The following is a 27,017-nucleotide window of genomic DNA, read 5'->3' as shown; positions in this document are numbered from 1 at the left end:
TTATTTTTAATAATGAATGATGATATTGTGTGTGTGTGTCTGTATGTGTGTGTGTGAGAGAGAGAGGGAGAGGGTGACTCAGGGTGTTGTGACATTTGTCTCCGGGTCACAGTCACACTCTGCGAAATCCTCCTGAATGCATAATAGATTATGAGGAGAGATAGAAAGGTGTGTGTGAGAGAGAGAGAGAGAGAGTGTGTGTGTTGGGTGAAGGGTGAGGTGTGTGTGTGTGTGTGTGTGTGTGTGTGTGTGTGTGTGTGTGGCTGATAAATGGAGTGATGATTTGACATTAAAGCGTCCCAGAGCAGTGAGCCTAATTATTTAAGCGCGTGCTTGGTAAGTGTATCTGACTGATATCGGGGGTAAAGAGCATCATCAGTCTGGTTTTATTGACAACCTTCTAATTGGGAACAAAAACAACAGCCAATAGCCCTGTTTGTGTGTGTGTGTGTGTGTGTGTGATCCATTATTCAGAGTGTGTTTTCTCTGAGGCTTAACTCAAAAGTTTGCTGGTTTGTTTACATCCCAGATGAGCAGATTGTGTCCGGCGGCCCTATTTTCAGAAAAGGGGAGAGTGGACGAGGGGGGTCGAGTGCGGTCAGGATGTGTCAGATCATGTTTGGGCCGGTGATGATCCTATCCTTGTTTTTTTTGCCCCCCTCTGACGGAGACTGCACCCTGTCCAGTGTTCAGCTGCTGTGAGTCTGAGAAGAGCAAAGGAAGAAAAAAAAAAAAAGAGTCCTTCTGTCACATCTGGGCTGTTACTCCCCCTCCTCCCCCCTCTGCCACCCATCTGAGCTTCGAGAAACAAACCAAGACGTTGACCTTGTTCGCTTGCGAGGCTCCTCGTGGCGTCACGTGTTTTTAAGACTGATTGAATACTTTGATCAAAAAGCCCCCGTCTGATTTACATTGAGGTGATCCCTTTGCTTGTGGAGAAGATCAGGATTAACTGGTTCCCTCGGGATTCACGGTGGAAATCTTTTTGAAGCTGTTCAATCACACGGGGAGTGGAAAATGTCTCCGCCGCCGCTCTTAACGCGTCCTGGAAACGTCTCAGTCGAGTAAAGCTGGGAGGGGGATGTTTTTCTAAGTCCAATTAGGCGTCGTACGAATGCACTTTGCTCTCGTTTCTCTTTTTCTTTTTTTTCCTAAACTGCTGTGTTTAAAACCCAAAGTGACTGCATAATTCATGCCCTCAGACGGCCTCACGAAGGGAAGAGCTTGGGATGATGTTTTATTCCAGCAGTTGTCCCGGACTCATTTTCTTTTGACATGCAAAAAACAAGACTTTTTGGTCTTTCACCTCGAGGTTAAAAGGGCGTCGCCATAAATGCCCAGCGTCTTTTGATGGCCTAATTGATATACAACCTGTTCCAGACTCTTCCCTCATTACCCAAGCACAAACAAGTGTGTGTGTGTGTGTGTGTGAGTGTGTATGCGGGGGGGTGGAGGGTGGTCTTTAACACATGCGAGTAGCAACAAGCAGGCGAGCCCCTGTTGCTGTTACCCATTAGGGAATGGGAAGCCATTTGTGCTTGTCACTGTAATAACCGTTTGTAGGAAAAACACAAGAGTGCCAAATTCATAAACAGAAATGATTCGGAGCCGCTCGCCAAATAGATTATCAAAAAAGGAACATTGAGAATAATGGATGTGTGAATAATAACGGCAGCTCTGCTCCGGCTTTCTTATATTAGCACCCGGTCTCTCCTGTATTTCCAGGCTGATATTTTAATTGAGTGTGAATCGAGTTAGCAACCAGGTGGTTGTTTACGGCTTGGCTCCGTCCCCGCGGTCCTGGTGCTGCACGAGCCCGTATAGATATCACTCTCGGCGGCGGGGCTAAGGAGATTTTCCAGCTCTAATTCCTCATCTTAGTTGGATTAAACATTTGGGAAATGAACGCTGAATGGTGGACAAGCTTCAACTTTGAATGAGCTATTATTCGGGGGAAGGGAAATTGTGTGGCTGCGAATCATAATCTTTGTAATAACTTGGCAGCATGTGGGCTAAAATCACTCTGCTGGAGGCCCCCGTTGTTCGGCTCCCGTCAGTCATTTCCTGCAGCCTCTCTTGTGTGAGTTTTGTCCTCAGAATTGTTTGGTAGTAAGCTCCTCCGCTGACATCACGGCACAGCTGCATCCGTTTGTGTGCCACCGTCCTTTAACTGTAGCCGTTTTTATACTGGGCAGCAAGCCGCCAATTTGGCCGTAGACTGAAGGCGGTAAATTGGCGGTCTGTTTTGGTCCGCCAGTTTGATGCCTCGGAGGTAACACTTATTTCCACCTCCACTGCTGTGTAGATCTGAGCCACAGATGTGCCGGCAACTGTGTGAGATGAGTGGAGGTGTCGATGACGTGCACTGTTGTGAGTTTTAAAACCAGGAAACAGCAGATCACAGCAGTCAGTCCATCACTTCATCCGCGGATGTCAAGATGATCAACTGCTAATGGTCGCTACTTTCAAATTAAAAGTCCTCTGCTAAGAACCCAGTTCTAAACTCCAATGGGGTACACTGTAAAGCTCTTATTTTGAAGACAAATTCGACTTGCTTCACTGTTCACGTCCAACTTCGTGCTTCACGTCACGTCACATGTTTGCTCCTACCCCAGTGGCGGCCAAGTGGCAGCTTTTTGGAAAAGATGGAATATTACGCCTCCCTTTTAGACAGACAAGGCGGCACATTGCAGCCTTTACCCTGCTGCAAGTGTTCCACCTATTCTATCTAAAAGGGGCTTGTGTTTATTCCCCCTGTTGGATTCTCACGTGCCGTCCCTCGCGAGGCGTGAAGCTCGGCTGATATTTCCTGTTTTGTTTTGATGGACAGCTTCATTGTTTCCGCTTCTTTAAGGTTAATTGCGCAGCCAACCGTCTGGTCTCTATGCACGGGCTTGTCACCGAAGCCTGACACACAACAGTTCATTTTGACTCGAGACAAAACGGCGGCATGCTGCGCTGCTGCTGCAGTGTGTGTCTGTTTGTCAGACTCATTTCCGAAGCACACGGAAATCTACCTTTTGTGTACGAAATGTCACGTACTTCAGCCGGATTGATTGATTGATTGACGGAGCAGGCGGGGGGTCTGGGGACAATTACAGGGCCTGTTCATAAATAGTGTTCTAACAGGTGTTTGATGTGGAGCACTGAAACAGGCAGCGGGAGTCTTTCCTCAGATGGCTCCTGGAACAAATACTGCAGCCCCACTGGAAAACTGTAATTAGCATTTTGACTTTGCTAATTTCTTCTCTCTTTTGAAGGGAACTGTAATTGCTGCTCCGTGGCTCTCTTGCATTTCATGTGGATGACAGTTGTGATATAGTGAAAAAAGAGTGTGTGTGTGGGGGGAGTCACAACGGGATTGTTGGGCCTTGATGGTCTGGAGTGTGAATGCAAATTGCTCTGATCCTCGCTCCTTTGGGGAGTCTCCCTTTGGTCCCTGCTGAGGTGATGGATGGGAGACAGAGAGCTCCGGGTCCTGGGAGACTAGCTTGAGGGGAGCTGACAGGAGATTAAGCTTCTGCTTTTTTGCAACAGGAACTAATGGAGGCACTTGGCCACTCAAACTTCATCTCTTTGAGCATTTAGCTCATTGTGGTTCTGCTGTCAGCTCTTTAGCAAATCCTCCTCCAAACACTGTGTGAGACATCTTTTTCCCTTTTTTGTGTGTGTGTGTGCTGTGATTCTGGAAATGGAAAGTGGCCCCTCCGTTAATTTCCGGAGCTGCTCTCAGACAACTGATTTGTCTTTTTTCTTCTGTGAATTAGCTGAAGTTTGGTTCCATGCACCAGAAGGCACATTCTCAGTTTTTCCCTTTTTGTAGGTTTCCCGATGCACGTTTCTGGCCCCCGTGGTCGCTGTATAAAGGCTGCGTATCACAAAATAGATGAATAAAACATGACAATGAGCACTGAACCTAAATAATGGAAAGGTTATGACAAAATGGAGTGTTCTCTGCGTGCGGAAGACTGCACAAATAGTATTAAAGACCAAATGAATGTTAAATTAAGTTCACCTCTCTGGTTCTGCAGGGATTTTACTCACGATGAGGAGTGGGTTTCTCAGGGCCTTGAGAGAGGAGCTGTGGTGACGGAAGGGTTTGGATCTGATCCCCACCCGCCGGCACTCAACGGAGCTATTTTAGGGGGAAGTTTAGTCAAATATCACAAGTAATGTTTGTCCCAGACGGTGGCTGTCTAAAGTTACCAGATAGCTTGTTTCTGTCAGAACACGCAGTTCAGTGTCACAGGCAGCGTTGTTATTTTGGTGTACAGTGTCTCTGAGGCGTCCTCTCCTGCAGCCTCCATGTTGGATCGGGATGGGAAACACGTTGTTCTTTTTTTGATGGGGCCGGCTGCAGCTGCAATTTTATGCTTTAATTCCCTGAATTTTCTTCTCTGTTTCAACTCGAAATCGCACAATCAGCACAAGTAAGGGAAAAAGGGAAATCAATAACAGGGATCAGATCTCGCCCTGAGCTTTTTTCTGATTTGGCATTAATCTGTCGAGTCTTCCTCCCTGTGTTTAGCCCTGCCTTGTCAGAGGGATTAAATGGTTAAATTCCTGCTCTGCTCCTGACTACACTTGTTCCATATTCCTGTTCGCCGTTTGTCAGAAGGCTGTTCCAGGATCTGCGGAGAGGCTTATTATGGTTTCCTGGGTTGATGTAAATCTCCTCTGAAGAAAAAGTAAATAATCTCACACGTTGGAGGGATTCTGACAGTCTGCACTGCTTTTATGTGACACCGTCTTGGCTTGCCAATAGCTTGTAGAGTTCCTTTTGCACTATTTCTCCCGCAGTGCTCAGTTTCTATAGTTACTACCTGTAATCAGTCATTTCGGTTTGAGACAAATCATGTTTATCTCTTCACAGGCGCTGCGTCCGCGTCTGTGTGTGTTTTGTTCCGAGCCTTCTGTGTGAAGGGAACGCAGCCTTTTTTAATGCATCATTTAATTTTTTTTTCTGGTGCAGTCGTCTTGTATTTTCTGCCTCGCCGGTTTTAAGAAAAAAAAAAAAGTAACCATATGGGAGCACTGTTCTCTGCTCATTGTGTCTGGCTTTACAACTGGGGCATTTAGTCACAGCCTGATCTGGGATTGAGAGAGAAGATAATTCCTGGTCTGCCTTTAAAACAAAGCAGATCTGAACGGTGCTGCTCCCCACCCCTTCCTCCCTGCCCCCCCGTGTGACTGCCTGAACAGGTCAGTTTACAACCGGCAGCTGGGCTGATGCGCCTCCATTAAGGAGCAAAGAAGTCCTGATAAGCAGTCAGTGAACGAGCTGCTGAGTCTGAGGAGAAAGAGAGCAAAATGGATCCCGTACGGCGGAAATACAGAATCTATCATGATAGCCGATGTTGACCTGATACCAGTGCTGCAGGGAAAACCATTAAGTGGTGTCAGAGGGAGCATGCGGAGCATTTTCTGTTGCCTGATTGGCTTGATTAGTGTTGAGGTGTTGTTAAATTGGTCTGTAAGCCGAGCGAGCGCTCCCTCCGCCTGGCGTTTCACCCGCCGGCTCTCCTTTATGAACCGGTTGAGGTGGCCTGGGATTCATCCTTAAACTTGATGGACTGGTTGAAGCTGCTGCCACGTCTTCTGCTGTTTGACTCAGTTGAATTTTGTGCTGACTCGAGCAGTCTCCTGACAAGAACTGGCCTGCAGCTCTGCCTCTTACTGTCTTGGGTCAGACCAATATATCAGCCGGATGATGCATGGGGCCAGCATGGGCCCTAAAAAATAAATATTTGATGGAGGTTTCTCCCTGACAGCAAAATCGTTCTGATGGCGTTCTTTCCCTCCATTTTATTATCCCCCCGTTAAGAAGCAATATCATGTAACTGTTCAATAATTTTAAGTGTAATGTATTTTTCAAAGCCAATAATGTCTTCCAGAATTTCTCTCTCCCTGCTTTAAGCATTTGAAAGAGATACTTTATTTAGAGCCTGGCCGACGTATTGGTAGCTGATTTTAAAACACAGATATTGTCTTATTACAACTATGTCAGTATTGTGCCAATATGAAACAGCTAGATAACCAAACTGATCCATGATCAGAGCAAAAAATGTGTTTTCATTGGCACATTATTGGTTGTGCTGTTGTGGATTTTTTGCGTTTTTTGACACCCGACAGCTGAACTAGGTTTGTTCTGATACCAATATCAGTATGTGAAATGCCCGAAACGCTGCTGAAAATGCTGGAATTGGTGTCTGCAAGTACACGAGCCTCTGCACCGATCCACCGCCAAGTAATGTATTTATTAGACATGGGACTTTGCTACTTTCCCCTTAATGCAGCTAACAAATTCATTACCACACAAGTAGCCACTATCCATATGGGCAGCTGTAGCTCGTGTAGCTTCAAGCGCATGCATAGCAGAACACCCGTACCCATAAAGTAAGCAGTACAATAATAAAATATATATATTTCTTCAGCATCGATACACAAAGTTCTCCAGGCTGAATACGTGTCTTCTCCACCCTGTGAAATCTGCTTTTTTTTTTTTTTTAGATGTGTGACCTTCAGCAGGTCAACTAGTAAAACACTGAATCTTTGCACAAACTGTCTCAAACTTCTGAGTGAAAACATCCGCATCGCCTTCGAAAAAAAAAAAAACATATCTGTCAATCCCATTACAAGCCTCCCAGCTCAGCCACTGCACATGCCATCCACTGATAAATACCCTCCAGGGGTGAAGCTGAAATGGAATATTAGCTTGCAGAACACATTCGGGTGAAAAAAATATTGAACATTTCTAAAAAAAAATTAGTGGCGGTTTCAGGCTTTTCGTTACGGGAATGTTCAGAATCAAAGTCCTATTGAAATTTCCGTCGTAGTGACACAGCACGTGGGGGCTTCACGAGGCTCGGAGCTGATCTCCTGCCAGAACTTTCTCATTTTTTACCCTCTTTTACTTTCTCCAAACTTGGGTGAACCCCCCCCGCCCCCACATACACCTCCTGCCTCTCCCTCTCTTCTTCTCCCCCTCTCCTCTCTCCCCTGTCTCCGCACTCTGCCTTTGAGGACGAGGCTTGGCTTGTTGAGAGTCGGCTTGGTTAGCATTTGATACAAAAGGGGGTTTGTTTCATGAAATGTTTCCCTTTTTAATGAGTGATGGTGTTCGCTCATTTAATATTCTGCACTGATATCTCTCCGGGAGCTGACTGTGCTTCAAAGCAACGGCGTAGTTGTAAATGGGAGTGGGTGAAGGAAGGGAGGTGGGGGACAGCGGCAGCAGAGGTGGTATATGGGGGGGGGGCTGCTGCTTAGAAATCACAAACACAGGTTTATTTATTCACCCTGACATATAGCTAAGCTTCCAGTGTGCTGCAGCTTGGTGCAAAGCTCCTTAGTGCCCTCGTCCTGCGCAGACAGACGGGCAGAATGCGATGATAACAGGTCAGCTCCGTGTCTGTCATATTCCTCCCCGTGTGCGCCTTTCATTCACGTTTGCGTCGCTTCCCCCTCTGTGATCCGCTATAAAGCTAATTGCTCCGTCAAAAGGATTCCAGTCACTCGTACGCGAACATTTCTGAGAGTAATTCTCCTCTCTTTCCACCTGCGCCACAGCTGACATGATATTTTCTTTTTTTTCGTCAGCGCTTGTCATTATTCTGAGATTGAGGTCAACCTATACGAGCGGCAAGGGAAAAAAAAAAAAAATCTCCATCTCGCCTGTTTTTGTTCGCCACACATGGTTCGACGTCGCTGTGAAAGAGATGAAGATAAACAGAGAGATGGCCTGCAGTTTGGCATTGATCCTTCCCATTTTGTTAGTAGGGTCCATGCCAAAGCAACTAATGTAGTCTGCTATTGATTCCCCGGTTTCAGGCCTGGCTGAATTTCACTCCGATGTTGCATTGTTGTCAGAGCGTCAGGTGAGCCAAACAGCCCCGGCCCTCTTCCCGTATGCCCTCTCTCTTTGTTTCTAACATTAACTGTGCATGTGCTCAACCAGAAGATTATAAATGCGTGTGGAAAAACAAGTGGATCCGACCGCCAGCCTCCGCCTCAGAGCGCGTAGAGGCGGCTCTGTTTATCCCTCCATCTCCAGTCTGCGTCGGCACTTACTGCAACTGCACTTATAGAAGCTGTAGGCTGTATAACTACATCCGTCTTCTGAATACAGCTCATCCTATGCCAGTAAAAGGGAGAAAATGAGAAAAAATAACATGCATTCACTTCTGTTCTTTTCTTTTGTGACATTTACAGGAGAGGTCATATGAACATGGGACTCATATTCATAAACAGAAGATGTGCACATAATAGATCCCCGTCACAAAGAAGTGCACACAGGGCCGCTGCAGTATCCCTGATTCATTATGTAGGGCACCGACTGCTCTCCCTCATGAGGACCCTCCCCTACAAACAATTAGAAAACTTTAATTCAGAGCTGCAGCGGTTAGTTGATTCATCGGTCAGAGCAATGGGAAGAAGTAAGAACACTGTTTTGATATCGCAGAGATGTCACAAAGGGCTCGACTGTGGCAATGTCGCGTGAACGTACATATAGAAATGAATTATTTCCATCACTTCTCAAGCGTAAACATCAAACACTTGGTCCTGACATTTCAAAAGCTAAAACAGACAAACAGTTGAAGAGTTTTGGGGATTTCGGTCTGTTCGTTGGACCGAAGACGCTCTTCGAAGACGTCTCTTTGTGCTCTCTTTCAACAACTTCTTGACATTTTCTGAACAATTAATCACGAAAAATAATCGTCAGATTAATCGATGATGAAAACAATGAGTCAGTTTAAAGCACTGCAGCACCTCTGCCAACATGCGCGGTGACTCCATGTGCTATCAGTCAGGCTCGGCCGTGTTTTTGCAGAATCATTTGCAGCTGTTTTGCATTTCTTATTCTTGGAGAGAAAACTCCGCTCTCCTGGTGAGCAGTTTTTCCAAGTATGAGACAGAGTGATCCCATTATCGGATTGGATGAAATGTTCACTGATGACGTTTCGTTTGACCCGATATTCCTGTTTGAGCAGCAGCACGCAGCGTTTACGTGAGGGGAACGGCTGTCATGGCTCCTAACATGAGCCTGAGCTACGGGTAGCAGCAGAGAACCTTTGTTTAAGCCGACCTCGATCTGACTTCTGCTTGGCGTGGACGTGTTGTCTGGGTTACTTTTTTACTATTTCCCCCGGAGGTAATCATTCCCAATGCAGAATAGCTGCATATAAAATTCCGACTGTACCCCCTCACCCACCTCGCTTCTCCTCTTCCTCCTCACTTCTTTCTTGCCTCTTCCAGCTGAATAACTTTACCAGGGGTTTCCACATGGGAGCTTCCTCTGCTGGCAGCACACGTCTCGCTTGGCTACGGGTTTGCAAGTGGAATTAACCAGTCAGGAATCTGGAAAGGGCTCTGATGCCGGCGAAGGAACCACGCAGGGCCATTTTGTAGTTCACAGCATTTGTCAGGCGAGCCATGAAGATGCCAAATGTCACACCGGGCCAGGGAAACAGAAGGTTTTGGGGGTCAAGGGTTCCCTCCCCTCTCCCGCCCACATGCCACAACATAAGAGTTACAACGTTTATATGATGATAAGTTATGCAGATATAAGTGGCCACCAGAACGCCCACTCACTGACCCCACACCCACTTTACTGTAGCTCACAGTCTCACAGATGTGTGAGAGTGAACAGTTAGTTTTTTCCTGCCTGTTATTGATGTATCCGAGTCGGATTTCTTCCCCCACTTCAACCATATGTTCTGCTCAAAACGAGCACAAACATCGTAAATATTTATTTGAGATGGATGCAGGGGCTTGCAAATTGTTCCCGGCGCTGTGTACCTCCTCTGTCAGCATTATGAAACCGAGAATAGAAGCTAAAGAGGAACAAATGTTCGAATGAGAAACTTGATACAGCGGCTGTTTAATACGGCAGCAAAAAACCCTTAAAATACCTTCCCTGTTACGGCCCGCAGCCTCGTGCCCTTCAGGACGCCAAGTTTCAAAATTGTTCTGCAGAATGGGTTTAAGAGTTTTACCTTCCTCTCTGAGTCTCGGGGGGGGAAAAAAATAGGAAATCTGCAAAGGAAAATAACAGGCTGGATGTAAAGAGGAACAGGGGAACTGGAGATTTAGTTGTAGAGCCTGCGGGGGATGGGAGTTTGCAGTGGGTCGTGCTGTTCCTGAATGAGGCTATGTTCCAGGGGTGACTCTAGTTTGCCTTGAAATAGTGTTCTTGGCTGAAGTTGTTTCTCGGCCACATCGGGGGCTGCTCGCTGGAAGAAAGGACTTGTGCAAATAAAACTTCATTCAATTTTTTCCGGCTCATTAGGCCCCTTTTTTTTTTTTCTGTGTCAGTGTGGGAAGCCAGTGGACCCCCCCAACACCAACTAATACCCTCCATTAAAGCTATCTTCTAACAGGCGTGTTGCCTGTTGCGTCACTGTGAGAATATTATGACACATAAAGCAGTAAATTAAATTAAAGGCTCCGTGATGTGCTAAAGATCATATTGTCTGCTAAATTAGTTTAATTAAAGCCCCCCTTTTTTTTAATTTGAGTAATGAGCGAGTCAGAAGCTCAATCAGATCTTTTATAGCAAGTGGGTCCAAGTCAAGATTAAAATGGAAAGCCCATGTTTCAATAGGCCCGCTCAATATGTGATGAAAGTAGTCGGGGGATGAGACTGATTGGATTTGCCCCACATCGCCAAGGGTGTGTTTCATCCCCGCTGTTTGTGAAATTTTTTGGTTAAGATGAAATAAGAAGCTGCCGGAGTGAGCGGCGCCCCGGTGGAAGTAATCCAAATAGCAGGGCGCTGATTCTGTATGTGGCTATATGGGATTTAAAGGGTTAATCCCATTGATTGGGTCGTGGGATTTGCCCATGTAATTCTGGCGGGAGGTTCTCTGACTTCTCACCGTTGAGGAGATCGGGTGTGCCAGATTCGGGGGGGCAGATTGTGCGCGCGCTGCTCTTCCCCCGTCGCCCCGACTCCTCTTTTCATTCTCACAGTGCTGACGCTTTGTGACCGGCGTGGGGCGGGTATTTGTTTTTGCAGGGAAGACCCGGGAAGGAGTGCGGCGAGGCGTGAACAAACTCCCTCGTGTGTGTGTGTATGCGTGCTTCTCCCCCCTCCACCCCCGAGTGCGCAAGTGCGTACGTCCGTGCGCAGGCCCGAGGCGGAGGCAGCCTCGCGTTGCCGGGCCCTGCTCCCCCTGATCCTGACCCACTTTCTTTTCCCCGCTCGTCGCTCCCTCTTTAATTGCCGCGCGGCACACTGAGGCCATCTGCTCGACTGAGGCCCGTCGCCATGGAGATGCTGGGAGGCTTTTCGGATTTACTGTGGACTGACCAACAGGGAAATAGAGGTCAGGGAATGGGGGCAGGGTGTTGGACAGTCATTGGGGCACCGGAGCTGTGTAGTGAGATACTCATCTGGCAGCAGTACACCTGTGTGATACATCAGGATCAGGCACGGTCACGTCCTCGCTATACTTTTAAAAAAAAAAAAAAAAAATGTATGTTGACAGGTGAAAAGAAAAAAAAAAAAAAAAACAAAAAAACGTCAACACATATAACCACAAAATCAGCTTTTAGGATGGATTCTCTGGGCCCTGAGAGGTTCGGATCGGAGGGGCAGGGGACACGTTAATCCCTCAATTTAGCCGCAAACATGAAAATAATGACGGTAAGCTCGAATACCCTGGACAAAAGAGGAAAAACAATGGTGAAAGTTTGCATGGAACTTTCTCATATATTTCTTGTGAGTTTGGAGGAAATAAAAGTTTTTTTCTGTGGAGAACAAATTACTTGTTTAATTTTTTGCTTGGAGCGCACTTTTTAGACGCAGGGACTGTTTGTCTGTGTTGAGATTACAGCGTTGCCTCAGTCAGATGTGTGTTTAACGTCGTCTCATCTGCTGGCTCTGATCGTCCCGAGCTGTGTTTCTCTACCCTCATGAGCGTCTTTGTATATTTTGCTGCTCCTGCTTATTTCCTCTCCAATGACACGCCTCACTGAGGAAACGGGTTGTGCTGTGTTTCCAATTAACACTCAGGCGTATTTCTGAGCTCTGGTCTGCACGGATAGGTCGCCTCCCGCTCCTCAGTCTGTCAGCTGCACTCGCGTCAACCCTGCCCCGCGTGTTGTTTAAACATTCAAATATTCCACGCCGGTTCCGCCGGATCATTTGGCCAAATAGCTAAATGTGGCATTTTATTCCAGGAGAATGTTTTACTTAAACAGCTCTAATGGAGTCTCGGTATTGACCTCTGGCACGTGCACAGCATCGAGCTTTGGGAGCCACTCTTTATATTTACTCCTCTTTTAAAGGTCAATATTGGTAGCTGTCATTTCTGAAGTGCCATTTATAGGTCAATACCTCATTAGTAATCCGGCAGAGTTTGGATCAAATGCAGCTGCTGTCTTGTCCGTGTCACTGGGCTGCAATCATTTCAGCTTTCAAGATCAGAGAAAAGCCTCTGAATTCTGTTGCGCTGATGCTGAACGTGGCACGTTTTTAATGTCACACAGTCAAGAAATCTGGCTTGTTCGACTCTAGGACAGTAACTATTGATTAATTTCAATATTGGTTAATCTTTTCTTAAATGGTTTGTTTGCTTAAATGGAAGAAAATAATGAGAACCGTCCATCACAGTTTACGAGAGCCCGATGTGACGTCTTTAAACTGCACAATGTTTTCATTCGACAGACATAGATGGAGCTGGAGCCACAGATGGCTTTAAACTATTATCTTCACATATGCTGCAGTATCCTCCCCGACACCTGTAAAGACACTTTAATGAGTAAAATTGGTGGTGTTACCCTTTAAGCTGCATCGCTTTCTGTTCTCCCAGGAGTGACGTGGCGTTAAGAGCAGCAGCTGTTGGGTTCGTTATGGATTACATTTATGGACTATATGATAAAGAACAGCAAAACATCATTTTTCATCATCGATAAATCTGCCTGTTATTTTCATAATTACTATTTCCCAGAGTGCAAAGTGACATCCTCATGTTGCTCCTTTGTGTCCAACCAACAGTCCAAAACCCAAAGATTCTTTATCAGCTGTCATGAATAAGAAAGAAAAGCAGCAAACTCTCATGTTTATGAAGCTGGAAGCAGTAGATGTTTGACATGTTTCCTTGCAAAATGACTGGAAATTTGAATCCATCATCAAAACAGCTGGCAATCAATCGAGTAATCGTTGGAGCTCTGTGCGAATTCTGTAGCCTGAGCAGTTGTTATTGTGACGAGTAATGTGTGTCAGTCTGTAGTCAGCGTGCCGTGGCAGACAGACTAAAACATGGAGGCAGGTGAACTCCTCTTCCTCTGTACCAGATTGCTTAACAAGAGTCAGACCTCCTACGAAGGCTGTCAGAATCTGCAGACTTTGATGCCGTCACCATCTGCATAGATGCCTCAGACAGCTTATTTTTCTCCTCCATCACCCGACAGTGACAGAGTAACACAGGAGGCAGTGACAGCAGAAAAGGTAGCGCTGTCAATTTAAACTCCAGTGAGTGCTTGATCTGTGAGCTGCCCAAATGTACAGTCGGAGCCGGAGTTAACAAGACAATGTACCCAGGGCCTGTAATTGGACCGGGCCCTTTTCAGCAGTGTGAGGAGACAGAGAGACCGTCTGTCAGCTCGCTCTCCAGTCAAGGTCACGATGTCGAGCGCTGGATGTGTTGTATTTGCTGCCTTACCCTTCGTCCTACCGCAGCTTACCCAGCTGCTGCTGTGCAGAGGTGGTGTGAGAACTGCTGCGCTCTGCGGGCCGCACACCAGATTATGTGCTCGCAGAGATTAATCAAATCGTATGAAGTTCTGCTGCGGAAGTGAAGTTTGGTCCAGCCTGTCTTTGCCTACACGCGCCCCTTTAAGCTGTACTGAATGTTGTTCTGTGTGTCCTTCCTGACATTGCCAAAGGGCCGACGCATTTATAGCCTGACGTGAACCGCTGCAGCGATGAGAAATAAACTGTCTTTTCGAAGGATTATGTCACGACGGAGCGCTGAGGATGGGCCTAGTTAGCTGGAGTGATTTCCATAGTCCTTGTTGTGCCAAACTCCTGATTGCAGTTTGAACGGAGGCCACGCTGAAGGAGGACTCTAATTACCCCTCCTCAAGTGCACATGCTGACTGTGCAGTGGTGCCTTTTTGATTTGTTTAACAAGGGACGCCTGCCCCCTCTCTCCCCGTGTGAACCGAGCTGTACCGCTACTTTTAGCATCGTCCAGCTCTGGATTCTCTTCTGCAGTAGTGTCCGCAGCTGTTTATGCTCAGAAGCCTCGGCTGGAATTAATTTCTTTCCCCGCCTTTTTTTTATTTTTTGACGGACAGCGGGGGGAAGAAAGCTCGTTCACTGTTCGACAAAACACAATCCACTCCACCCGCACGGCGTAATATTTATTTCTTTTCCCCATCCTGATGCCATTTTGGTCTGCAGAATCCCTGGAGAAGGAAATGCATTAAGCCACTCACTGTATTTACTTGTGTTGGATTGATGCTGATGTGTGAGGGCAGGCTGGAGGATGGAGGATGGGAAATTGATCATCGGTGAATGAGTGTCAGGGGATGCTTGATACCCACAACTGCTTTTCACGCTTTGAGCTTGAAGAATCCTTCGAGCAGAAACTCGGCGCCATCCGAGAATACAACTACTTACCACGTAGATTAAGACATTGGTGTTTATTCGGGCGTACGCACTCCAGTTGTGCGCTTTATTGGACTGTACGGGATAATTGACTCACCCGGCTTGTTTGTACTCACTAGATTATTATAATGTGCAGCACACAGACACATCGGGGCGCTGAGCTTGTTGGCGTGTTTCCTCTCACATTGCGAACGCCGGCGATATGCTCATGCAGTGTGAAAACCAGGCGAATCCCCGAGTTACACCTGCTCTAAAAGTAAGTATTTGGGAAATAATTGACAGATTGCAGGCTTACGTTGCCCTCTAGGAGTTTACAGCATCGATCTCTGACTACAAAGGACAACAAAACAAAGAAATCCCACCCAGTAAACTCAGCAATATTTCCCCCGGTCCTGACTGTTTTCAGCAGCGGCATCGCCTGCACAGAGGCGTTCGTTTTCATAATTCCTCCGCAGCCCATCAACAAAAACAAAACAACAAAACGTTGGCCTTTGACTAGCCATCGCTGTCAGTCGCTGGGCTTTTGCCGAGGACCAACGCAGGAAATGTACGATTTCCTCTGTAAGATGATGTTTTCAGAGATAAGCAAACAAACCTGGAGCACAATACGGCATCTTCAGGCACAATCAACGCCACATCAAAATAAATTATCCTCACAGTCACAGCAGGAGGAACATGTTAAGTACAGCTGGCTGTGAAGATGCCCACTGTGGTATTATGTTTTCTCCGAGAGTGGAATTATTTTCCAATAAAAAAAGGGAGAAGTGATGGGTGGATTAGCATCAGAGATGGCTCTACAAAACACTCTGTTATTTGTATGATGGTGTAATAGTGCAGGTCCATTGTGGAGGATCTCTATTGAGCATGGGAATGACAGTCGTGCATTTTCCAAGGTAATCCCTGGAGCAAAGGTCTGTTTATTTAACATTTACACAAAGAGCGTCTTCAAAACTGAGCACAGCTAAGAGTCTGTATTCCGCAAATACAGTCTGAATAATGAATGATCTCCTTTTTAAAATTCCCTGCGAGATAAACAAAAGCCAGGAATAAAAGGCTTATCTATGCACCTTTGAGGTTTACCTTCCCACACACCTTGAACAGAGTTCTCATCTGACAAATCTTCTTTTTTTTTTTCTCTTTTTTTAATTTGAAAAGGCCTGTAGACATTTAAAGAGGTAAACCAGTGAAAACTGCCATTAAAGGATGTCTTATATTTTGAATTAAAAAAGAAAAAAAAAACATTTCAAGGATGGGCAGTGAGATCTCCCAGGCACCAGTAAGCTCTTTGTGCTGCATTGTGGACTCATTTGTTTAGCTTGTCTTCATGCAGACGGTGCTGATTTCCAATGCGGTGGATGAGAAAGTAGAGTTTATGAATAAGGAAAGGATTACAGGCATTACTGTTTCATGATAGTGCCAGTTTATTTGAATCCGCATAATTGTCGATTATTTCGCAATCTTTGCAGGCGTCTCAGCTCGCTCCCACAGGTTTGTTGCCTGAATATGCAGGCTGAGTTTTCCATGGAAGGGGAAAAAAAAAAAAGAAAAGAAAAAAATGCCAAGTCATTATTGCAAATTAGATTTTGTTCTCAGCTGATTTCCCCAGTTAAACAAAGGTTTAATTAAAAATCGAAAGCCGCATGCAGAATTAATGTACACATTTCGATGCAGCTCCTTTCACACTGGACGTGTCGTCATCGTTCCCCCCCCGGCTCAGCCAGGTGTGGTCGCCATGGGTGGCTGAGGCGACTTCCTGAACGAGTTTATTCAGAGGATTAATTAGAATTAGTTAATTAACATTCTCCACTGGTTATATCTTTCGGATTATTCAGCACCACGATCTCAACCCTTAGATTTATGATTAATATTTATAGAAGGCTGTCGGGGGCTGTCAGCCTTCTATGAATCAACAAGGCTTCAAGACTCAAGAGCCAGTTGATGTGCTGTAAATCAGCGGCAGAGCAGAGAAAAATCCCACCGAGATGAATGGAAAGGATCCATTCAGAACTGTGTAACCTTTCTGTGGCGGAGGCCTCGCTCTGTGATTTATTAGTGCGAAGCTATTTGCTCCGCCCCCTTCTATTATATGTTTTAAGTATTGGAGGAAATGAATATGTCCAAGAGACTGAATGAGCTCAGGCAGCATGGACGCAACTCATGCATCACAATGGAGTGTGTGTGTGTGTGTGTGTGTGTGTGTGTGTGTGTGTGTGTGTGTGTGTGTGTGTGTGTGTGTGTGTGTGTGTGTGTGTGTGTGTGTGTGTGTGTGTGCGTGCAAGCTTCTCTTTTATGCAGACACACAAACACAGCGGTGAGGTTCCACTGTGCTATCCAGTCCTCCAGAGTGTGCTTGCATGTGTGGAAGTATTTTTAGCATGTCACACACACACACACACACACACACACACACACACACACACACACACACACACACACACACACACACACACACACGGCGGTGTGTTTCCAACGCGATGTGTCAGGACAGCATCATGTTAAGGATTCAGTCAGATGGTCCTTAACGTTTGGCCCAGAGCTCTGCAGAAGGGATGTGTTTGTACCCGGCGCCGGAGGGGGGTCACGTGCTGACCTCATTGTGTGCACGAGTGAGTGCACTCTGCAGCATCAGTGTGCAGCTCCCCTCCACGTAATGAGAAAGCGACTTATCGCAGCCCTTACTAGCTAATAGATTGATTTCCCTGGCACAAATATCCTCGACAGAAAACATTTCTTTAGCCTCTCGAGTCGAGTTTGAGAGGCGGCGGAAGCGGTGAAAAATGAAAATGGACCCCTTCTCTGAAAACTGAAAGATTTAATATTTTTATCCTCAGAAAGGAACTGACACGCTTTATTACTCTTTGCCTCACCACCCCGGCCCATCCTTCACCGGGAGCAGTGTGCTGCAGAAGAATGGAAAAGCACTTTGCGATGAAAAAAACACATTGCCTCTTCGTAAACACAGAGGTTAATGTCTTATTTACAAGCTGCAGCCCCCGCAGTTGACATGTTGGCACAAATGTCTCCCTGTCTGTCTGAAACAGTGCTGGCAGAAGATGATCCAAGACAGACGGATCCATCTTCTGCCGTCCTCCTCTCAGTGTCTTAGCCTCATGGTATTCCCATATCCTCTCTTCTGGACCTTCAAAGATCGCAGCTGGCCGGCTTTCTTCACCGGTACATTAACTCCTGCAGCCTGCGCTGCTTCACTGGAGCAGATGCAGGGAGAAGAAAACAAAGCTAGCAGGCCAGGGGGTTAATCACACTCATCTCGAGGTCTGCCGCGCTGTTGCCAGGTGTGTCACACTCAAAGTACACTTGGCTTCCTTTTGTTGCTGCACTTTGACCTCTGCCTTTCACACCGAGTGCAGTATGTGTTTGTGAGCACGTAAAGAAAAACAGGAGCTATTGTACAGCCTGAGCCGGGCGGATTTTCTTACAGCCATATGTCAAGTTTGCATGCGAGTCGTGCCGCCTGGGCAGGAAGTGAGTTAAGTGAGGAGTCTGAAAGTCTTCAATGAGCTCAGTGGTCATGGTTTTTTTTTTTACTTGCCCAGTCAGGCAAAGTGGGACAGAAACCTACTTGTCGACTCTCTCCTCTACAAAGTGTTTTATTCATCAGCGGTTATCAAATAACAACAAAGCCTAAAGCTGAATGTCATGTATAATCTTATCCTCCCTGCCCTCAAACTTGCGGCAAACTGCCCGATACATCATCAGCGTTTCACCCACATCTTCTAACTCAAGTGTTGACTTGCGGTTTAACTCATAAAAGTCTTAATCCATTACCATTTTCTACATGAGAGCATGATGGATCAGTCTGAAATACTTCCATCATGTGGTTTTAAAAAAAAACCCCAAAAAAACGATGTGTTGAATAATTTCAACACTGCTTTATCATCCAGCCAGACATGACATTTTACTCATAGCTAAAGCAACACACTTGAACTCCCTGGATGAAGATGGCAGATTGTTGAATCTCGTCTCCGGGTCGTCATATTCTGATACTTTGGGTCGGGTTCCGAGCCGAGCTGCCAAATCGCCATTCGCCTATCTTTCTCCGGGAGGTTACATTCTGATACTTTTGCTTTGTGGTTTTGTGTTGATTTTTAAAAATAAATAAATAAATAAATAAATAAAAAAGTGAAGCATTTTATGGCTGGAAATAAACTCTTCAAATATTTAGTTATTTCAGTTTTGACTGAAGCCGCTGAGAAGTCTGTCAGGGCCGAGACGAGCGAGCTGGCAACAACAAAACACCACAACAACCAAAGAGGGATTCCAAAACACCTTCATTTTAGCTTGTGATATCTGTGTGATTACTTTGTGTCAACAGCTCGCAGTTTGTTTCTGTGATTATGATTTCTGTCACATCTCCGTGACATTTGATTTTGCGTAGTTTCAGCATGTGCTCATTTTTTGGAGGTTGTTATACAATGCACCAGGTCTGCCTCCGCAGCCTCCTTTTTTGCAAGAAAAACTAGTTATTCCTTCTCCTTCACATTGTAACTCAGAGGGTATTACCTGTGACAGATTGTGTTTGAGTAAGGGCAGACTTGTGCATCAATATGCCGGTGAGATTTTCTATTATGTTGGCTCTTGGCAGCAGATTGACTTTGTTTGCATTGGTAACCAGCAGGGGGAAAAAAAGAGGGCTTTTTTTGAAAAAAGTGAATCATAAACGAATAGTTCTGGCATATTCTGCTCATTAGAGAACAAGGTTGATACCTAGTAAAGAACATCAAGGTTGTCTGTTGGCCTTGTATTGTCGCAAAACACAATGTGGAATTTTCCCTCGCCAGTGTTGCCTGCCGCAGTTTAAATTCCTGTTCAGTCTGTTACATGCTTATCGCTCCCCCCTCAGTTCCCAGCGATGTATTTGTGTGGTAAAATGCCAGTTCTCTCTGTTTTCCAATGCGTCTCCTAAGACACAGCTGCCTACTTAGATAGCTAATGGCTGTGTTTTGTGCTGCAGCGCTGTGAGCCGAGTGTGGCGTGATGGCATTTGTTCTGTCTGCCCAAGGCCCGGTCTGTCATTGTGTATCAGGCCAGCCAGTGGCCATGACTCACACATGAACCCTCTGGGTGCTGAAGCTCACGGAGAGGACGCAGGAGTTTAATGTTCAGCACCCGGAAACACATAGGTCGGGTGGTGGCAGGGTGGGGGCGAGTGGATGAGGCTTGATGGGAAGGTGTTAAAAAGTGCGCTCCTTTCTCTGCGTTTTGATCTCCACACGGTCGCGGTCAGTTTGTGCTGCGGTGGCCACAGCTCCCCTCCGCGAGCACGCAGCCTGTCCGGCTCTGTGGCATCTGCTTCCTCGGATTTCCTGTTGATTTCGTTGATCTGTTGGAGCACTGGCCTTTTCTTCGTCAGCTCAGTCACAGTGCTGCTCATCGCTAACGCCTCAGCTATCTCTAACAAAGTGTTGCTGTGTTTTTTTGGGTGCTTTTGCAAACTTAAAGGGCAACTCCGCCAAAAGAACTAGCACAAAGCCTTTTGTGGCTGCAGAGGAAGCTGCATGTCATCTGATAGACTGCATGCAGCGATTTGCATTTTGGGAAATGTAGGTTCTGAGAAGGAAGAAGAGTGGTGATGTCCCTTCTTCTGGTTTATTGATTTTGATAATTCGTTGTTAAAACGGTCCATAATGGATCCAACAGTGTTTCTGGAGTGCAACCTGGCCAAACACCTACATGACCCACAATGCAACTTTGCCACTGAGTGACATCACAGGAGGTCATTTATCAGATTGCATACATCTTCCTCTCGAGCCACAAAGGCTTTAGAGTGTTTTCTTCACATATGCAGTTGTACTTCCCGACACCTGTAAACACACTTCAATGTGTGAAATTGACGGTGTTACCCTTTAAGCTTCTGTTTTCCCAGGAGTGACGTGGCGTTTAGAGCGGCAGATGTTGGATTCGTTTCGGATTTCTTTTTCATATTTACGAACCGAATGATAAAGAACAGCAAAACAGAGATTCACTTAAATGAAAATGTCACGGGTAATTACTTTAACCTGATCCCTGATGTGTTTTTCTGATATTGTGAGGTTGCTTGTTCTCTTCGCCCGCCTTTCTGCTTCCTCTGACGGCTTCATCTCACACGCTGACAAATTTTCTGAATCATATCCATCAGTAGACGTCAGGGAGAGCCCCCCCCTCCACCCCACCCTGTTCACTGACAAAAAAACAGTGGCTGTTGTATAACATCATCTATCATCCCGGGGCCTTTGTTCAGCATCCTGTCTCATACGGGGGCTAGCAGCCAGTGCGAGGGTGGCTTTCTAGTTGACATGCCAGTGCAGATGCTAAATGACAGTGACACAAAGAGGGGGCCCACCACGCAGGTCCTGACAGGGCTGTTTTCCATAGAGGGGAGGCTTGACTTGACTTAACGGCCCGACCCAAAATCAGATTACGGCACCGCTCCTGACACATCTCTGGCCTGGTCTTGATGTTTGTAATTTCCCTCGATAGGAAACTGAAATCATGCGACCGCCGGATGCAGATTGAAATGTGCTCTGAAGCCATAGGTGGTTTTTCTTGCCCGTATGTTGGCTGACATGTTGTTCTTCGTGTACATTTCAAAATGGGTGACCAAAAAAATGGCATTTCAGCTTTGAATTCCGTAACTTGTTGGTTTAAGTCGCCCCAAAAAATGAAATTCCAGTCATTATCAACTCGCCCTCATGCTGATGGAAAGTCCTGTGAGGTTTCAAAGTCCACAAAACATTTCTGGAGTTTCACAGCAAAACAATGTTGCCGCATTTTCTCCTAAATACCGAAGTTGCTGGAGACAAAACCATAAAATGTCCTCATACAGCGTGTGCAGCGCAATCCAAGTCTCCTGAAGCTCCAAGATCCCAAATTAATTTGAAATAACCGTAGTGAAACAGTCGTAGCATTGCTCCGACTGGTGGGTGTGTGCTAACCCGTTTAGCTTAGCAGCTGCAGCAACAATTTCGGCCTAAGAGAGGGTGTAAATGAGATGAGATGATCTTTTTAAAGGCTAATTTGGGTTGAGCCTTTTTTTTGTGGACTTACAGAACCTCACCTGACTTTCTATCAGCATGGAGCTGACCGCACAGTCTGTGTTTTTAACTTTGGGTGAGCCGTTCCCTTGAACCTGACACAATTCTGCTACAACTTATCTAACGTGTAACATCAACCCCGAGTCCTAGAGCTACAAACCGAACCATTGTCTGTTCTCTTATTGTCGTCGCCCTGCATTAGAGCCAAGTGCCTCAGAGTAAATGTAATGATAATATTCATTATGGTGTTTCAGTTTACCTTGTATCCATTTCCCCTGATGCCTTGGAGGAGAACGGCTGCTTTGGAGCCCTTTGTTAAAGTGCTGAATCTAAAAAAAAAAAAAAAAAACATCCCTATCTGCAGTCATATCTGCTGTCAGGATGTGGATACATTAAACTGTAGTCAGATTACACAGGCTTGCCATTTGCAACGTTGTCTTTCTTGCTTAGGTGTGTCAAGGCTGGGTTTTGGATTTGCATCGGTTGTGTTGTGCAGTTACTGTATCAGCTGAAGGCTGTAATCTTCAAGGATTAGTCTCTTGTAAAAGCTTTATTCTCCCCTGTAAGGACATTCTAACCGTAGTTTTCATGTCATTCTGGCTCCCACGTCGACAGAATGTCTTGCAGAATACCTATTTGGACAAGTTTCATTTTTTACATGAATGCCCGACTAAGAAATTCGCAAATTCGCGGGCACAATGTGTCCCAAATTTGTGTCCAGCACCAGCGAGAGAAGAATTATATTAATGGCCTCATTTCAGAGCTCTTTCTATGCAACTTTGATGTCCAGTCAGTCTCATTGTGTAGGATCCATTAGCGAGAAGGAGCGCTTCGCCTTGATTTGCCTCTGGTGGAATAAATGAAAAATAAATGTAGGGTATTTATAGATCTGAGGAGGCTCAGCGAGGATGTGCCTCTTTGAACCCGACAGTGACGAGAGAGGAGATAAAAGCAGAGGACACGCTGTGTTACACACTCGCAGGTGACTGATTGTCCACCTGGAACTAACATGTTGACACAAGTGTAAGACTCAGAGTTAGCTGTTACCCTTGTGTGTGTGTGTGTGTCTCTGTGTGTGTGTGTGTGTGTCTGCTCGTTGGATGTGTGTCAGCAGGAGATCTGGAACCTTTCAGGGTTTACAGACTTCATCTCAGTTAAAGGTCAGCCTTCAGGTTAACAAAACAATCATCCGTCATTGATGCTGATCAGAATCCAGTGATTTGAAAGCATTTTTTATACTCAGTTATTTATTTATTTATTTTTGGTTGATAAGCTTCTAACATTTGTGCTATTTTCTCGAGAACCTCTGCGCTTGTTTGAATGAAAACATCTCAGGACTGCGTGGCCTTGGAGGAAGTATGCGCTCTCTGAGTGCTCCTTGTGTGTATTAGCTTCTGTGACCCTCTATTTACTCAAGTTGCAAAGAAATAACCTTTCTGCGAGATCTTGTGACTGTGGGACTTCACCACTTCACTCCCACACCTCCTACCCAGCTGACTGCAACTGAAACCAACACTAAAGTCACGCTGCAAATTGAGGAACTGTAACAGAAACAGCAGATAGGGAACCAGGGGTCAGCTGTGGTAACACTTTCTGTCATGCGTCTGTGACTGACTTGTCATGATACTGGAATTTCTATCTAAGATACCTTGAATAATATCGATACATGAGAGCATTTTGCATACCACGTGGGGGAAATTGACATAAAACTTTTAGATTTCCATCCAGAGACGTGACACTACTTTTGTAAACATGACATATCACACATGTGTAGACACATTCATTTATATTCTCTTCAGATACGACCTGTGGAATTACTGTTTGTGTGAACTCTCTGTCGGGGCGAAGACAGAGCGAGAAAGTTCAGCTTGCTCTGCGTATCGATGCCGTGAACATGAACCGCATGTACCGGAACACCCCGCAGGTGTGAAGGTGATGCTGCTCCCCTGTAAAGAACGGACCTCTCTCTGGATGACTCAGATGATTCAATTGTAATGTCCATTTGTTGAACGCTATAGTCAGCGCCCACTTTTACTGTGCACGCTGCCGAAAAACCATTTGTAAAGCAGCAGCACTGAGCTTTTGAACTGGAGTCTCAAAGAGACAACAGAGACATTGATGGCTTATAAAGCTGTCATTATCCAAAGGGTTAAAGGGACACTGCGAGGAGGGGGGTGGTGGAGCGTTCACTAAAAACAGGTTGGTTTTACTGAGCACAGACAGCAGGACTCCTTTTTGTTTAGTTCTCACTTGGATGTTGGTGGAGAGTCTGGAGGTTTTGTCTCCTTTCAGATAAAGAAATAACAGCTCTCTGCTCTGTTTAATGGCAGCATTTCAGACACCAGCTTGGGTATGACACGGCCACATTCCTGTTCAAAAAAAAGGGCACTTCACACTCGCCATTAGAAAAGATATTGGTTTAGTGTGCAGCCGAGAAGTTCACTATCGAGAAAAAAAGCCTCGGTATCTCCAGAGAAGTAAATTATTAGCTTTTATTAACCCGACTACCTGACATTTACCACGTTCAGTGTAACGTTGTGCACTGTCGGGCTGATGCACCGGAGAGCCGGATGCTGTAGTTCGTGCTGCGATGTGAACTTGTTAAAGAAATACTGAGAAAACTGGCCTTCGTGTCCCTCCTCACCAGGCTGACTCATCAAAAGGGGGCTCAGTTTTCTCCTCGGGGTGCAAGTTAACAATTTGGTTTGTCCGGCCTTCTGTCGTTTATTTATAGTAATAACCCGGGGAGACTCTGTAGTCAGGCCTTTTGTCGGTCTGCATCATCTGATCCTTAAGCTGTAACAGCATCCCTCCCCACACCTCGCCATTCTCTGCTGCAGAGCTGAAATTCCACTCTGTTTTCTCTCTGAGGGCTCACTGCTGCGACCACTTCTTCACATGCTGCCGCACACTTCCTCTTTATATTCAATAGACACGTTTTGTTTAAAGAACAAAACTATTGGGCATTACAGAGTTCCTTTAGATAAAATGCCAGAAAGATGTATTCTTTTTTTGTGTTTTCTTGAAACGAGGATATTGTAAATTCCGGTCACGGCGCTCTTAATAGGCGACAGGTGAGAAGCGCCTGAAAAAGCCTGCTGCCGAATGCAAGCTGTTTCCTGTGACAGCTTCATCTGTGAAACCATATTCTCCAAGGGCTCAAAGCCTGCCCAGGGATCACTGGGACCGTTTAAGATTACATGTCTGCTGGCAGGGAGCGGCGGAGAGGTGAAAATAATTGGCTTCGTCACCAATCCGCCCCTGCAACCGACCCCCCTCCCCTTTCGCTCCTCGCAGCTGACGACGAACAGAGTGACACGGCGAGGTAAGGGGGAGCCCAACCCTCCCCAGCACCCACCTGAGCTGCTCGTCTAGCCTGCGCCGATGCCGTTACCCTGCTCCTGTGGCATATAATCAAGAGAGGGAACCCTCCTGCCCCCCCGCTGATTGGGAGTAAAAGAGGTTGCAGACCTAGTTTCATGCAATTAGTGGAGGAATGCCAGACGCTAATGGAACACAGGAGTGTTGGCAAAGCATTATGATGGGATTGTTGGGGGCCACGGGAAGTAAGAAAAGAGGACATTTGCCCAGAGGAAGAGTAGCACTGTACACTGTATGAAACAATAAACTGGAATGGACGTGGGGGAAATTATCCACACGCAGCATGCTTTTGGGTGCGGGGGGCTTATTAAGGAGGAGGCATTGTGGGAAAGCGAGGCTGCTCGGCACAACGTGATAAATATTATTGAAGTGATGCAGATGGTTAGGCGCAGGGGAGCACTCTGGAGGAAAACAATAGTGAATGGGTATTTCTGTAGTAATTAAGCTCTAATTTGTGTTGAGGGCGAAGGCGGCGTCGCTCATGCTTTCGCAGGACAACTCGGCCGAACCTGATTGGCGGCAGCCGGGAGGAGGAGACCTTTTGTGTTGACACAAAGCCTCTCGGAGGGAAAGGCAGGACAACACAACTCGGGGATTTGTTGTGGACGCTTTAAATGTCAAGTTTTGAATATGTGGACCGAATATCACAGAAAATGGTGATTCTCAGGGTGGGCTGTACGCTGCCGCCACACCTCAGACTGTAGAGGAGCATTAATAAGACCTGGCAGGTCTCCCAACTGTGTGAAATTAGTGTAGAAATACTCATGTGCAAGTAATTTGGCTTGTTTATATACTTTAACATTAACAAGGCACCCCGGTGAGACTTTGGGGGCAATCAGTTTGTTATTTGTAGGAGTTTGCTTTTAAGTTGGTTTTCGTTGAAGGATGAAAAAAAAAAAAAAGGGGCTGCGGGAAAGGGTAATTTTGATGAATGTGTTAGTAATGCTTTTTTATGTGATAAAAAGTGGATAAACTAGTAAAATGTCAGAAAATGCATCAGAGCCCAAGGCATCCTTAAATTGCTCGTATAATGCCCCCAAACCCAAAAATATTCAGTTTGAATAGATGATACGGATTAAAAAGAAATATATATATATATATATATATATATATATATATATATATTTTCAGAAGCTGGACCTGGGAAATATTTGGGATTTGTGTTTGATAGATGACTTTATTGATTAATCAGTCATCACAAATGTGAACTCTTTATTTAACATCATAATTGACAAAGCAGCGGTGTTAATCCTCCCATTTAAGAAGATAGAACCGGAAAATGCTTGACAGTTTTGCTTGAAAAGCGACGTTTCATTATCTTTCGATCAACCGATCGATCAGTCGATCAATCCTCGCAGCTGTAAACGTGAACCTCAGGAGACAACAGTCAGCCTGGTGTCGTTGCAGCCGTGCTGTGGCTCATTTGTGGAAGCGTTACTCGTGTTCGGGGTTGATGCGCTCAAATCTCCGATGATTTATTCATGTGATCTATCAACAAGGAGTCGCGCAATGAGCGGGCGCTGCAGAAATGAGGATGCACCGTGGGACAGAAGTAGAACGCTGCTAGTTCAGCAGTAGTTGGGTGGAGGAGTGCACCTCGGCTGGCATCCCCCGTTAGCGAACCAATTAGAAGACACGAACTGTCGGCGACCGCATGAAAGCAGTGAGCGGTCTCCATGCATGCGGCAGATGCTCTGAGTTGGAGGGGGATTGTAATGTCACCACCTCCGAGTGAATTCGCAGCCATTGGGAGATCTGAACGATTCCTCCAGCAGTCTCCTGGGTATTCATCCGCTTCTTTGTTTGCCCTTCCCCCTTAAGAATGCTGCGCTGCCAAAGTGTCACTGGGGGTTTTAAATAAATAATCACAATATGCACTTATCAGATGACAGCTCTGCGTTCTGTGCACCCTCCCACACTTGTCTCCTGGAAGTTCAGGTTTTGAGCCCTGACAGGAAGGACAAGTCCCTGCCTGCACCTGCAACGCC

General features: G+C 45.9%; 1 protein-coding gene across 4 annotated transcripts in view; it reads left to right on the top strand.

The window, feature by feature from the left end:
• Positions 1-27,017, top strand: part of nectin1b (nectin cell adhesion molecule 1b) — a 241,141-nt gene that overhangs the window by 74,332 nt on the left and 139,792 nt on the right. The window lies entirely within an intron of this gene.

The sequence above is a fragment of the Acanthopagrus latus genome, chromosome 2, assembly GCF_904848185.1.
Source record: "Acanthopagrus latus isolate v.2019 chromosome 2, fAcaLat1.1, whole genome shotgun sequence".
Lineage (NCBI taxonomy): Eukaryota > Metazoa > Chordata > Actinopteri > Spariformes > Sparidae > Acanthopagrus > Acanthopagrus latus.
Note: the sequence above shows the minus strand (reverse complement) of the source record. Positions and strands in the feature narration are given on the sequence as shown.